The 15,189-nt window shown below is 39.8% G+C and overlaps 1 protein-coding gene across 2 annotated transcripts in view; it reads left to right on the plus strand.

Annotated features, from left to right (window-relative positions):
* The window catches only part of BMAL2 (basic helix-loop-helix ARNT like 2), a 118,579-nt gene that overhangs the window by 11,949 nt on the left and 91,441 nt on the right, over positions 1–15,189 (plus strand). The window contains exon 1 of one of the 2 annotated variants that reach the window (XM_055318738.1): positions 6,761–6,799. The exons of the other annotated variant lie outside the window; for it this stretch is intronic. The gene's annotated coding sequence lies outside the window, so the exon portion shown is untranslated. Of the gene's footprint in view, positions 1–6,760; positions 6,800–15,189 lie in introns of those variants that run through there. 2 annotated transcript variants of the gene reach the window in all.

A 15,189-nucleotide genomic window follows, 5' to 3' on the forward strand; every position in this document is an offset into this window, starting at 1 on the left:
ACTGAGCCACCCAGGCATCCCTTGCTTTTATTTATTTGAGCCCTCTTTTTTTTTTAACCTGATGAGTTGGGCTAATTGGTTACCAATTTTCAAAGAACCAACTCTTGGTTTCATTGATCTTTTTTGATTGTTATTTTGTTTTTTGTTTTTGGGGTTTATTTTGTCCCTATTTTGTATTTTCTGCTCTGATCTTTATTATTTCCTTCCTTCTACTTTGGGCTTTGTTATTTTTTCTAGTTCCTGTAGGTGTAAGGTTAGATTGTTTGAGTTTTTTCCTGTTTCTTGAGGTAGGCCTTAAAACTTCGCTTTTAGAACTGCTTTTGCTGCTTCCCAAAGATTTTGAATCATCATATTTTCATTTTCATTGTGTATTTTTTAATTTCCTATTTGATTTCTTCATTGACCTATTGGTTGTTTAGTAACATGTTTAGCCTTCACATGTGTGTGTTTTTTATAGTTTTGTTTTCTTGTAATTGATTCTTAGTTTCATACCATTGTGGTCAGAAAAGGTGCTTGATATAATTTCAATTTTCTTAAATATATTATGACCTATTCTATAGCCTAAAGTATGATCTGTCCTGGAGAATATTTCTTGTGTACTTGAAAAAAAAAAGTGTTCTCTGCATTTTTTTGGATGGGATGATCTGTATATGTCTGTTAAGCCCATCTGATCTAATGTGTTGTTCAAGGCCACTCTTTCCTTATTGTTTATCTGTCTGGATGATTTCTCCATTGGCGTAAGTAGGGTAGTACAGTCCCCTACTATTATGTATTATTGTTTGTTTTTCCCTTTATGTCTGTTACTTTATATATTTAGTTGCTCCTATGTTGGATGCATATATATTTACAGTTGTTCTATCCTCTTATTGGATCGATCCCTTTATCATGTAATGTGTCTTTTTGGTCTCTTGTTTACAGTTTTTGTTTTTAAGCCTATTTTGTCTGATATAAGTATTGCTATCCTGGCCTCCCCCTCACTCCCTGTTTCCAATTGCATGGAACATTTTTTTTCTATCCCTTCATTTTCTGTTTTTATGTGTCTTAGAGTCCCTTGTAGGCAGCATGTAGATAGGTCATTTTTTCTCCCCAGTCATTCACCCTGTGTCTTGATTGGAGCATTTATTCCATTTACATTGAAAGTAATTATTGAGAGATTTGTACTTGTTACTGTTTTGTTAATTGTTTCCTGATTGTTTTTGTAGTTCCTTTCTCTTCCTTTATTCTCCTGCTGTCTTCCTTGTGACTTGATGACTTCAGCCTCTACCTCATTTATTTCTGCTCTAATCTTTATTTCCTTTCTTCTACTTGCCTTGGGCTTTGTTTGTACTTCTTTCTTTCTGTCCCCTTTAGGTATAAGGTTAGATTGGTTTTTTTGAGTTTTCTTATTTTTTTGTTTCATTCTTTTGCGTGTAGTTGTCCAGCTTTCCCAACATCTTTGTTGAAGAGACTTTTTCCTATTACATATTCTTTTCTCCTTTGTCAAAGATAAACTGACCTTATAATTGTGGGTTTATTTCTGGGGTCTCCATTCTGTCCTATTGATCTGTGTGTCTGGGTTTTTTTTTTTTTTGTTTTTTGGGGTTTTTTTTTTCTTGTGTGGGTGTGTGTCTGTTTTTGTGCCAGTACTATACTGTTTTGATTACTACAGCTTTGTAATATAATTTGAAATTTGGAGCTACTTTGTCTTTTAAACCATTGCTTTTTACAGAAAGATAAAGAAAAAAAAATAATAAAAATATAAAATAAAAAGAGGAAGAAAAAGATAATAGGAGAAGAAAAAAAGAACAAGAAAAGAATAAAACTGACCAAAAGTAAAAACGAGAAAATTTAAAAAGTAAAAAAAAAAAAAAAATTAAAATACAAAACAAAAGCAACACAAAACCATGATTTGTTTGGTGCCACAGCACCCCAGGGCAGCTGGTGTGGACTTGTGGGTCCTGTGCTCCCTGATGTTGTAAGCTCACCCTGAGCTGGACCCTGCTCAGTGTGGGCTTTTAAGGTGGAGGGGAACAAAATATTTTTGTAGTTCCTTGGCACTTTTAAACTGTTTTTTTTTTTCCTTGTGCCTCAAGGTGACCGGGGCTGATGTGTGCTTAAAGATCCTGGGCTTGCTGAGGTCACAAGCTCCCTGTGGTAACCAGATCCACCAGCTATGGCATCTGGATCTTTGCTTTTAGGGTGGAGGGGAGACAATATTCCCACAGTTCTTCATCCCTTTTAAACTCCTTTTTTTCCTATGTTCCAACACCTGTGGGCTGATATGGATTTGCAGATCCTTGGCTTCCTGAGGTTACAAGCTTTCTGTGATGATCTGACCCACCATTTATGGCATTGTGACTTGCTAATTATGGCATCTGAACCCCGCCTTATGATGTCCAGATCCTGCTCTGATTTGGGTTTTTAAGGTGGAGGGGGGACAGAGTGTTCCCACAGCTTAACACTCTTAAATCTGGCTTCTTTTTCTGTGCCTCAGCATGACTAGGGCTGGTGTGGGCTTGTGGACTCTAGGCTCACTTATGTGGCAAGCTCACTCACTAAGATGATCCAACTCACCTATTTTGGTATCCGGATTCTGCTCCAGTCTAGGCTTCTAAGGTGGGATGGGAACATAAACTGCCCTTCTCCGAACTCTCTAATATGGAGAGTATTCCACAGCTCCTCTGCCTCTTGGCAGATTTCTAGTGCTAGCTCTCTTACATGCCAGTGGCTCTTTGAAACCATGGCTTTCTTGTGTGCCCAAGGTCAGCGGGATCTGTTCCCAGTTCCTCAGTATTATCCCTCCCCACGGCCATTTGCAGTGTTGGGGGTAGAAGTTCCCTGTTAACTGTCTCTTTCCTTGTTCTCTCGCCATTTTTTCTATCCCTGGTAGTTCAGTAGCTGTTCAGTCAGCCCTCATTTCTTCTTCAGGAGGATTTATTCTATTCAGAGGTGTAATTTCGTGAGTTCAAAGTCTTCCTACATTGCCATCTTGAACCTGAACTTTCATTTTACTACTTTTGTCTTAACCTTCACACTAGCTTTATAAGTAATTTTTTTAAAGATTTTATTTATTTATTTCATGAGAGACACACAGAAAGAGGCAGAGACATAGGCAGAGGGAGAAGCAGGCTCTCTTCAGGGAACCCAGTGTGGGACTTGATCCCAGGCCCAGGATCACACTCTCAACCAAAGGCAGATGCTCAACCGCTGGGCCACCTGGACAACCCTAGCTTTATAAGTAATTGGTCTACTACCTTTGAGAGAGAGAGAGAGAAAAGCAGACCCCTGCTGAGCAGGAAGCTTGATGAGGGGCTTGATCCCAGGACCTGGAGATCATGACCAGAGCCAAAGGCAGATGCTTAACTGACTGAGCCGCCTAGGCACTCCAATCTACTACCTTTGCTATATATTTTCTGTTATGAGATTTTTACCTTTTATCATTTTCTTCAAGTTCTGTTCTCTTTTTTTTCTTCTGCTTTTTGAGAAGTCCCTTAAACGTATCTTGTAAGGCTAGTTTAGTGGAGATGAACTCTTTTAACTTTTATTTGTCTGGAAAATTCTTCATCTCTCCTTCAATTCTGAATAACGTTGCCAGGTATGGTATCCTTGGTTGAAAGTTTTTTTTTTTTCTTTTAGCACTTTGAATATATCATGCCACTATCTTCTGGCCTGTAAAGTTTCTGCTGAAAAATCAACTGAGCTTTATGGGTTTTCCCTTGTACTTAATTATTTGCTTTTTTCTTGCTACTTTTAAGATTCTCTTTTTAAGATTTTATTTTGAATGAGAGAGCACAGGCAAGGGGAGGAACAGAAGAGGGAGAAGCTGACTCCCCACTGAGCAAGGAGCCTGATGTGATGCTTGATCCCAGAACCCTGGGATCAAGACCTAAACCAAAAGCAGACACTTAACCAATTAGCCCCTCTAATTTTTGACATTTTAATAATTATGTGTCTTGGTGTGGACCTCCTTGGATTCATCTTCTTGCAGGCTCTGTGTGCTTCCTGAACCTGGATTTCTTTTTCCTTCTCCAGGTTAGGGGAATTTTCAACTATTATTTCTTCAAGTATGTTTTCTGCCCCCTTCTCAATCTGTTATCCTTCTGGGCCTCCTATAATGCAGATGTTAGTGTCACTTAATGTCCTGGGGATACTTCAACTTATCTTATATTTTAAATTCTTATGTATGTATGTATATATATACATACATACATATACACAAAAGTATGAGCAATACTAAGAGTGGGGGGAAATATATATATATTTTTCAATCTCTTTATTTTGCTGTTCAGCTTTGGTGCTTTCCTTTATGCTGTCTCCCACATAGCTGATCTGTTGTTCTGCATCCTCTATTCTGCTGTTGATTCCCTTTGGTGTATTTTTTTCATTTCAGCTATTGTATTTTTTCAACTCTGGTTCTTTTTTAATATTTTCTATCGATTTCCTAAAGTTCTCACTTAGTTCACCCACTCCTCTCATTTGCTGAGCATCTTTTTTACTATTTACTTTGAACTCTTTATTAGGTAGACTGCTTGTCTCCATTTTGTTTAGTTCTCTTTTCCTGAAGATTTGTCTTATTCTTCATCAGGACCACATATTCCTCTGTCTTCTTTCTGGCTCTCTGTGTTTGTTATTATGTAGGTGGGTCAGATACACCTCCTGGTCTTGAAAGTAGTGACTTTGTGTAAAAGGCATCTGTGGGGCTCAGTAGTGCAAGTACCCCTAGTCATAAGCATTAGGTGCTCCAGAGGTGTCCCCTATATGGGCTGTGACTACTACAGGCAGGCTATGGGTGTACCTGGCTTCCCTCTCCCTGGTAAGGGTCTCCTGGAGGGGTGCCAGACCTGACTAAGGCTGTCTACCTGGTATGGTATCATGAGGCAGGAGCCCCTTTATAGGGATGTCTGCTGGAAGGGGTAGATTGGTTGGAGCAGGGAAAGTGGTGCTAGAATGGTATTGGAAAGTGTGAGAGCTGGCCCCCACAAACTTCTGGCCAGCTCAGCTGAAGGAGGGTAAGAAAAATGGTACCCACCAGTACTTCCATTCCCAGAGAAAACTCCTACAAATCCCTGCCCCTCTGGCACATGGCCTAATGTTAGTAAGTCTCCTTCATGTGTAAGCAGACACTTTTCAAACTGCTGTTTCTGTGTAGGTCTTGGACTGAGCAATACTAAGAGTGGGGGAAAAATACTAAGAGTGGAGTCTTGGTTTCCTGTAGCCCTCCCTCTCTCCTGGAGTTATGCTCTACTGATTTTCAAAGACAGATGTTATGAGAGCTTGTCTTGCTAGTGAAGTTTAGGGCTGGGAGTGGCCAGTGTGGGGCCTGATCCTCTCACGACCCTAGGAGGACCTCTGTGCCCGTGAAGTCCCTCCTGCTTGTGGGTCTCTGCCACACCAGGGATTTCATTCCTGCCTGCATCTTCTTCCCTCCCATCCTTCTTGATGTGGCCTTCTCTTTATGCCTTTGGTTGTCAACAGGAGATCTGTAATGCCAGTCTTCAGGTTGTTTCCAAAGTGAGTTGCACTGTATGTAGTTATAGCCTTGGTGTGTCTATGGCAGGAGGCGAGCTCGGGATATTCCTGCTCTATCATCTTCCTTAAACTGCAGCCATTGTATCTTTTATAGGTTCTGTGGCATCTGATGTATCCAATCATGCCTAATTAATATTAATCAAGATAATAGCATGTATCCTGTTTTCTGTTTACTCATAAACTGCAAGAATTATATTTTCCCACATGTAACAATGATGTGGGTATAGGCCATCCAAATCTAAGTGTGTTTTTGTGCTTTTTGGAAAAACATGCTGATGTTCAAAATGCTAAACCTTGTATTCTTTTTATGCATGAGGATCAATCCAGTCTGGAACCAGTTAGGAGACTTTCCTGTTTCAGTGTGGAACTGAAATTTTGATGAACTACTGTTTCTTGCTTTTGCCTATACCTGGATTAGTTCATAATGCCTATGAAATGTTTGCCTTTTCCAGAATGGTCATAGTCAGGGAAGCATTCTTCAGTACTTATATCACTCTGATTATATTCTGCATCACAACTGAGTGGTTTTCCATGACTGAGATTTCCTCATAGTCATAATGGGTGTTTCTCCTACCCCATGGCCCCATTTCAAAAGCCTAACATAGTCTGGCCTCCAGAGATTTAACCTTTTAACCTGTCCTTCAATGCCTGCTAAACATTTGGATGTGTTGCCATTTCTGTGAAGTGCTAATGTCCCAAACGGACCTTCTGTTGAGAGGGAATGTGGAATGGTGACCTACTTTTGGCTTTGAGAGGATCTGAACCCTTTTACTTAATTATTTTGTGATCTTTGGCAAGTGTATCAGTTTGGGTTCAACCAGTGGAACAGACCAATAGCAGATGTATATATTAAGAGGTTTATTGCAAGGAATTGGCTCATGTAACTGTGGGGGCTGGGCAAGCCTGGAATCCACAGGGCAGGCTGTGAGGAAAGGCAAGCTAGAACTTTCAGACATGGGCTGAAGCAGCTGTCCATAGGTGGAGTGTCTTTGTCTTGGAAGAAGCCTCAGTTCTGTTTTTAAGGCCTTTCAACTGATTAAATCAGACCCACCCAGATTATCTTAGAATAATCTCCCTTATTGAGGTCAACTGATTATGGACTTTGGGCTTTAATCACATCTACTAAATACCTTCCTGGCAACACTTAGTGTTTGAATAATTGAGGACTATAGTCTAGCCAAGCTGACACAGCAGAAAGGCCATCAAAGCAAGTTACTTCACTTCTCTGAGCCAGCTTCCTCATCTGCTAGACTACCACTGTAGGGTTGATGTGAGGATTGCATAAAATAAGGTAGGTAGACGGTATGGTGCCTTGCACGTAAGGATTCAGTAAAAGATCATTCTATTTGTTATGGTGGTGGCAGTGGGGGGAGGGGTAACAGTGGTGACTGCTCTCACTGACAAAAATGACTTAATCCTGTTTTTGTTTTTTTTTTGTTTTTTTTTTTTTTACTTTCCTGATCACTCTGCTTTACTGAAGTGGTTGGCTTCCTAACTTGGTATTCCTGCTTAAAATTTCTTCTCCATCTTCATTTTTCTTCCTCAAGGCTGTAATGGAGGCTTAAAGTAGCTCACTATTCTGTCTCTGAAAAAATGTCTTACTGAAATCCAGGCACATGATTTTCATAGCCTTCCTTGATGTATCTGTCAATACTACCACTTCTTTCACCAAAAAGACCTCACCTTACTTGCTAAAACCTAGTGGAATAGAGGAATGCCTTCTCCAGTGGCATCAAAATCTTTCTCTCTCTCTCTTTTTTCTGGTCATAAAATATTTATTAAGGTATACTTTAGGGAATATAGTGAATATAAAATTTAGGATCACAATATGAAGCAATTTCACTCCTCTCAAAAGACAGCCCAGCCCTCAGTGCTCTGCAGATATAAAACCACTGGTAAGACTTCCTAAAGGCAGTTTGACTAGGACAGAAGAGGCATTTCATGAACATTTACAACCAGAGCATCTGAATACCTCTTTTAAGTGCAAAACCACACCACGTTACACTAATGCGGTAACAATGCATTCATATTGTTCTCATTAGTCATTAGTAGTCAACTTTGCATAGAACATCAGAAAAAAGCACAATGGCACTCAAAATGGGCTAAAAAATGAATCTCCCCTTGCAAAACACATTGTAATGGAAGAAGACATTTTTTTAATTTCTCTAAGTGACTCAGAGTAGATATGCATGAGAACTGTTTCTCTGTAAGAGGCTATCGTTATTAAGTTCTGCTTCTTTACTTCCATTTAAATTGCAGTATAACCCATAGCTGGGCAAATAATCGTACACTCTGAGTCTCACTTTTCTCAGCATTCAGGTGAGTGTCTTGGACAAGATGACTTCTTTTGTTCCTTTAGCTTCCTCTTAATTTTTTATTGTAAATTAAGAAAACCAGATATGTTTTTAGGATGTTCTCCAAAAATGTTATAGTAATTTTTATCTTTGAAGATCAAAAGTAGTTTTTTCTAGATCAAAACAGATATAAATAACAGGCAGCACTTAAATATAGTTGAATTAAGTAATAAATAAAAATTTACCTGGGGAAATCTTTCCCTTCCCCACCCCATCAATAAGAATGAATGTCTTTGCCTGGGTGGCAAAGTCAGTTAAACGTCTGACTCTTGGTTTCAGCTTAGGTCATGATCTCAGGGTCGTGAGATATTTATCAGATTCTTCACTGGGTGTGGAGTCTGCTTAAGATTCTCTCTCTCCCTCACTCTCTGCCCCACCTCCCCTCTAATATTTTTAAAAATGATGTGTGAACAAATGAATGAATTTAAGAACTGTTAGAGTCTATAGGCATGCCATCTTTGGCATTGAATGTCACACAGGCAAGTGAGTGGGCCATATTCCTCATGGCTTAAGGAGGGGCCAGGGATTTCCCAAGCTTGCTCAGTGCAAAGGCATATCCTGCAGAGCATGTATGAGGTAGGCTGTGGATTTGCTTATATTGCTCCCATTGGGATATGTACTAAAAATAGCCTTAAAATGAGCAGATGTGGGATGCCTGGATGGCTCAGTGGTTGAGCATCTGCCTTCGGCTCAGAGTATGATCCTGGGATCCTGGAATCCTGGGATCAAGTCCCACATTGGGTTCCCCGTGGGGAGCCCGCTTCTCCCTCTGCCTATTTCTCTGCCTCTCTCTGTCTCTGTGTCTCTCATGAATAAATAATTAAAATCCTTAAAAAAAATGAGCAGATGCCCTGGCCTTCATGCACAGTGTATACTATAAGGCTCTCCATATCTGCTTTTGAGGGCACAGTGTTCAGAGTGGAACACAGACCAGTTGTTTGGGTGTGAATGGGAGAGAGAGAAAGCTTATGGCTTTTTCCCACACCCTAGAATGAACTTGAAAACCTATTTTCCAGTTAGTAACACAACCAGGTAAAAAGGACATGGTAGAAAAGAGCTAGTCTAATCCCCTGTTGGGACAGTCACCTAGTAAGCAGAACTCATCAGTTGTGGTCTTAACGTATCCTGCATATCATTCCAACGGTACATATTCATCAGGCTCCTTACAAGCAGACGTTCTGCTGTGGGGGCTGGGAATATGACGTTGACACAAAAGATCGCTCCTTCATGGAACCTAAGATCCAACAGATCCTTCCATGTATCCTGGAGTTCTAGGTGTTATCCCATGGTTGGAGTGCTGGTGGCGATGTGGTGAAATGGATTTATCAGGGAACAGGAGCTATTATACAGTCTTAGTCATTGAGGAACATGGCCCACTCACTTGCCTGTGTGACATTCCATGACAACGAGGTTATTCCTATGGAGTGTAACAGTTCCCAAGTGGTTTCTCTTTTTTCTTTTCTTTTCTTTCTTTTCCTTTTTTTCCCTTTCTTTCTTTTTTTAGAGTGAAAGAGCACAGAGGGGCAGGGGGCAGAGGGAGAGGGAGAATCTTAAGCAGGTTGCATGCCCAGCACAGAGCCCAATACAGGGTTTGATCTTTTGAACCCTGAGATCATGACCTGAGCTGAAAGCAAGAGACAGCCACTTAACTGACTGGGCCACCCAGGCACCCCCACCCCCAAACTTAATTTTAAGTTGCAACACAGTGCATGCAGCTGGGACTACTTAACCCCCGAGGCTCTGACACCTGCACAGTGTTTAGTCTTACTCCCAGACCACTTTCCCCAGGCCAACAAGTTGTTTTCCTATCTGCTGAGTGATTCTCTGCATCCATTCTAACCAGTCAGAGCTCTTCATTTTGCTTTCTGCTGTAAATCTTAACTTGAGGTTCTCACTTTGCCTATGCTGTATTTGATCACAGTGAGTAAATTCCCTGCTGTTCTCTCTTTAGCTTTTTTGTTCAACATGCCAGCCAGACATTTTGGTTTGGCAATGTAAATGTCATACTGGTCACTTTTGCAAATGGTATATTTTGAGGCATTAGTCAATTTGTTAGATATAATCTGAATCCAAAAAGATACTGTTAGAGTGGTGCCAAAGAAGATTAAACTTAACTCCAAAAAGGGCCAGTAACTAAATATTAAAAAAAAATGCAGATGTATGAAAGGTAAAGATGTGGTTTAACAACAACCATAGAAAAGACAGATTTGGGTTTACTTAAAGTCCTGTTCAGGAGTGTAAACACTCACACAGCAGTACCTCCTCCATCAATGTCTGGCTGGATGAAAAAGGCAAAGAACTTAATCAACTGTGAAACTCTTTTTCTTTCTTGTAAAAAGAGGGAGTTAAATTAGACCATCTGTAATGCCAGTTACAATTCTAAAATTATACTGTCCATTCATTTATATAAAGCCCTGATATATTAAATAAAAGATAATGCAGTCTTATAAATAATGAAAGAATAGTCAAAACATTATCAATAAGAGATTTGCTCTCCTCTCTGGGTAGACAATTCCTGGGTGTTCTGATCACATCATACATCAAAGGGATTTTTTGGGGTTAAAGTAAGTCCAGAGAGAGCAACCAAGCTAGTGATAACACATTCTATGGGTGATGTTTGAGGGAGTCAGATGATTTGGACCGGGGGGAGAAGAATTTAGGACAAAAAGTGTAGGATATTATGGTTGTCAACTAAAGTTTGAAGAGTTCTACCTCAGATGACATCTCCTTCATGAAGCCATTATAGAGTATTGTGACTTAGACTTCTCCAAAGACACTTTCCATTCTAGCTTGTAGTTGAGTTACTTCTCTACTTATAAGACTGAGTTACTTGAGAGCAAACGTCATGTCGTACTCATCTTTGCATCCTCTCTGGCTTCTAACACAGTGCCTCGTACAGTAATAAGTATGCAAATACTTGTGACTGAATTGAAAACTCATTTAGGGACGCCTGGGTGGCTCAGTGGTTGAGTGTCTGCCTTTGGCTCAGGGTGCAATCCTGGAGTCCTAGGATGGAGTCCCACATCAGGCTCCCTGCTTGGAGCCTGCTTCTCCCTCTGCCTATGTCTCTGCCTCTCTCTCTCTCTCTCTCTCTCTCTGTTTCTCATGAATAAAATAAAATCTTTAAAAAAAAAAAGGAAAACTTGGGATCCCTGGGTGGCGCAGCGGTTTGGCGCCTGCCTTTGGCCCAGGGCGTGATCCTGGAGACCCAGGATCGAATCCCACATCGGGCTCCCGGTGCATGGAGCCTACTTCTCCCTCTGCCTGTGTCTCTGCCTCGCTCTCTCTCATTCTATGTGACTATCATAAATAAATAAAAATTAAAAAAAAAAAAAGGAAAACTCATTAGACTTTTTAGATACAGAATTGATGGTTAGGAATTAAAGAGATATTTTGGCCATCCAAGGAGTAAACTTTTCAAAGAATCGAAATGTGGTAAAATCACATGACTTACAGTGAGACAGCACAATGCATTCTTCAGAATGAATCAAATTTAAGAAGGCTAACAATGTCCATTGTTGCTGAGAGTGTGAAGCAACTAAGGTTCATACACTGCTGGTGGAAATGAAACAAAGAAACAGCAACACAATTTGGCAGTTTTTCAGAAAGTTAAACATAGGCCTGTCTTACAGTCTGGTCATCTAAGTACTTAAGACAAATGAGAACATTTGTCTGCACAAAGACTTGTACGTGAATATTTGTAGCAGCCTTATTTTACAATAGCCCCAAATTGGAAACAAGTCAAATGGCCGTCAACAAATAGATTAGATTGATAAACAAAATATGATACCCACCAAAGGAGTGTAAAAGAGGAAACCACCAATATATGCAACAACATAAATGAATCTCAAAATCATCATGGGGGAAAAAAGCCAGCTCAAAAGGGCATATATTGTATGTATCTTTCTATTTGTATACAATCCAGAAAATGCCAAAAAGTCACTCTGTCTGGGGTTGGGGGTAGAGGGAAGGATGGGTTACAAAGAGCATGGGAAGCTTTTCTCCAGTTTATTCTATATGTCTTAATTTTAGGGTGGTTTTTGATATACAGAAATTTTAACTTAATGTTTCTTTCATGGCTTTTACCTTCAGTATCACCCTTCAGAAGCCCAAACTTTATGTAAATATTCATATATATTTTTTCTTATACCTTTGTGATTTTATTTCCCTATAATTAACTCATTTGTTCATTACAAGTTTATTTAGATAAGTAGGGGGAAATATAGATCTAATATTTTCGGAATAGTTAGGAATTGATCTAATACGAGCTATCAAATGATACTTCATTTCCTCAATTGTTGTGTGTGAGTGATATGTCAGGGATTATATTAACTGAGAATACAAACATGGTTCCTGCCCTCAAGGAGTTGTGTCTAGTGAGGCAGACTGACCAGTAAAAAGATAATTGTAGTGAACTGGAATAAGCTCAGTAATGGAATCAATTACAAAGTAATCCATAGATTACTATAATCCCATAATCCCATAGAAGGAGCCCCAATCGGGTGGCAGGTGTTAGGGGTAGTAGTCAGAGAAGGCTGGCTTCTTGTAGGAGTTAACATCTGACCTACGTCTTGACAGGTAAATTTATGTTACTCTGATTTGAAAACAGGACATTCCAGGCAAAGGATAACTAGGCCCAGGGAGGCAGAGCCATGAGGGACTGTGATATGATTGGGGAGTGTCCCCTAGTGCCCTGTGGCTGTTGCTTGACTCATGAATGAGAGAACAGCACAGGATGAAACCAGTAGGCAGACTGTACTGTGCTATGCAAGCCCTAATATTACATGGCATCTGAAATTCTATAGAGAGCCACAGTTAGATTTTGAGCAAGAGAAGGAAATAATTAAATCTGTTGTGTAAGAATCACACTGCTAATGGTTTCCAAGTTGAATAGCTTCATAGAACACAGCTTTTAATTCAGGCACTGATCACAGTTTTGAATTATGTATGTGTTGATTATCTCCTATGATCTTCAGAAGGAGTGGGAGAAATTTATTTTTTTATTGATTAGATAATTATTTTCATGTAGAAATTTCATGTAGGGATTTTTTTTTAAAGTAGGCTCCATGCCCAGCATGCAGTCCAATGTGGGGCTTGAATTCACAACCCTGAAATCAAGAGTTGGTTGCTTAACAAACAGAGCCACCCAGATGCCCCTCTGACACTATAGTTCTGATTTAATCTAGTTTTGCAGCCAGTCTGGCCCTTAATTTGACTTGTACCTTAGTTATTTTCAAGAGTTACACCATCATTCAATCTGATCATGCATGAGGGTAGAGATAGATGCACATTGGTGTCCGTTTGGGTCTTATACCTTGCTATGAGTCCATTATACTCAATTCAGATAGATAAGTATTGTACTACTGGATATATATCCAACAAAACTTCACAGATTCTAAAAGGCTTCAACATTTATCTCATTTTTCCTCACATTTTGAGGTAATTTAAAACAATAAGAATAAAAAACATAACATTTAATATTTTATATAGCATTTATCATTTCATAAGTAATTTGGAAACATTATATTTAAAGGCCATATGTATAGTAGCCCAAGAGGGTACCTGGGTGGCTTAGTTGGTTAAGTGTCCAACTCTTGGTTTCAGATTAGGTCATGATCTCAGCATCATGAGATGGAGTCCTGCATTGGACTCTGTTCAGCAGGGAGTCTGCTTGGGATTCTTTCCTCTATGCCTCCTGTGCTCCCATTTTTCCTCTCTCTCTCTAAATCCTTAAAAAATATAAAGGCTGTAACATAGTCCATCCCATGACTAAACTTAGTTTTTTAGTTCCCTTGTTTGTTGATACCTTTAAGGTTGATTTCAGGTTTACACTGTTGAAATATTTTAACAAATTTCTATGTACAAAAGTCTTTGTATCTTTAATAATTTTAGGATAAACTCAGAGAAATAGAATAGCTGGGTCAAAGGACAGAAGTATCCTTCTGTCCTTTGATAGAACTTTCCAAATTGCCTTTTAGAAAGGTTCTATCAAATGTTATTCCCACTAGAAGCTGAAGAGCCTCTTTATTCTTACCTCTTCTTCTCCAAAGCTCCTTTGCCAGTATAACGATTTATCAGGATTGATCAGTTTGATAGGGGGAAGAAGTATCTCCTCACTGCAGGGATTCTCAGGTTATTTGTAATGTGGTCAGCCCAAATGTGAAGGAGCTGATGATCCAGGAGTTGTAGAAGCTAACCACTCTCTTGTGTATTTCAGAACTAGGAGATGAGGTTGGCATTATTTAAGCCCCCTTGCCATTTTCAGAAATTATTCCCCACTAATTATGTTCATTTAGGTTTTCTGTTCATTTCACCCTCCTCTATCCTCATTTGAATCATCTATCTCTGGGATGCTACCTCTGTCTTTTCTTAGACATTTTCCTCTCCTGTCAATTCGCTGATGTCATCCAACGAAACTTTGCTCTTTCTTCTCTTTTCCACATCTTCTGTCTTCGCTTCCCTGCAGCACGCGATGGGCTTCTCTTACATAGACCCTTGAATAAGGTGGAAACACTTTCCCTTTGAACCCCTAAGTCTCAATTCTGCCTGAGGATTATAATCTCCTACTTGGACAACTCTCCCACTTTTCCAAACATTCCAACCACCTGCCTCTTCTTTCAGCTCCTTCTCCGTGTCTCTTGCTTTCCTACCCAGCCTGTACTCTGTGACTGTTTTACTATGATATGGACATGACTTACTCATTTGTCCTTTGACCTTCTGCATACTTCCCTGGCAAGCGACTGACTGTGGGTAAGACGGTCTGTCTTCTCTGCTTTGGTTCTCCAGCTATTGTGCAATCACAGACAAAACGGTATGCCAGCAAAGCTCCACATCCATGGAATCTAGGGGTGTATGGTTTCCCCCTTGCCATTTGGAACTCAAAGCAAGGTACAGAGTCTTAAAGTAAAAAATAAAGCTAAATGCATTTTTGTTTATGAGGTCTGAGATAGTCATACTTTGTCCCAGGGTCTTCCACCTGGGTTTCTTTCTCACCATATCTGAGCCTTCCCCCTCTAAAGTGATTTAATTTTAAGAACCATCCTCAGGACTTACCTTTTAGATATTCTTGCTATGTTTGATGCCATGGCCAAGAGAATAAAATTACCTCCCTACATAGGAGAGACTGATCCTTCTGTGATGTTTCAACATCCTATCTAGGATATGTAGTGCTTGATCCACAGGTGGGATCCTGATCCCCACATGAAAGGTTTTTGGCTTTCCCTGTCTGGTGCATGCCATCAAAGCCTTATTTTCTTAGTGCATCTGGAAAGTGTTCAGAGTACAGCTCTGAGTGCAAGCTTCATTACAGAAATGAATGAATAGGAGC

The sequence above is a fragment of the Nyctereutes procyonoides genome, unplaced genomic scaffold, assembly GCF_905146905.1.
Source record: "Nyctereutes procyonoides isolate TBG_1078 unplaced genomic scaffold, NYPRO_anot_genome, whole genome shotgun sequence".
Taxonomy (NCBI): domain Eukaryota; kingdom Metazoa; phylum Chordata; class Mammalia; order Carnivora; family Canidae; genus Nyctereutes; species Nyctereutes procyonoides.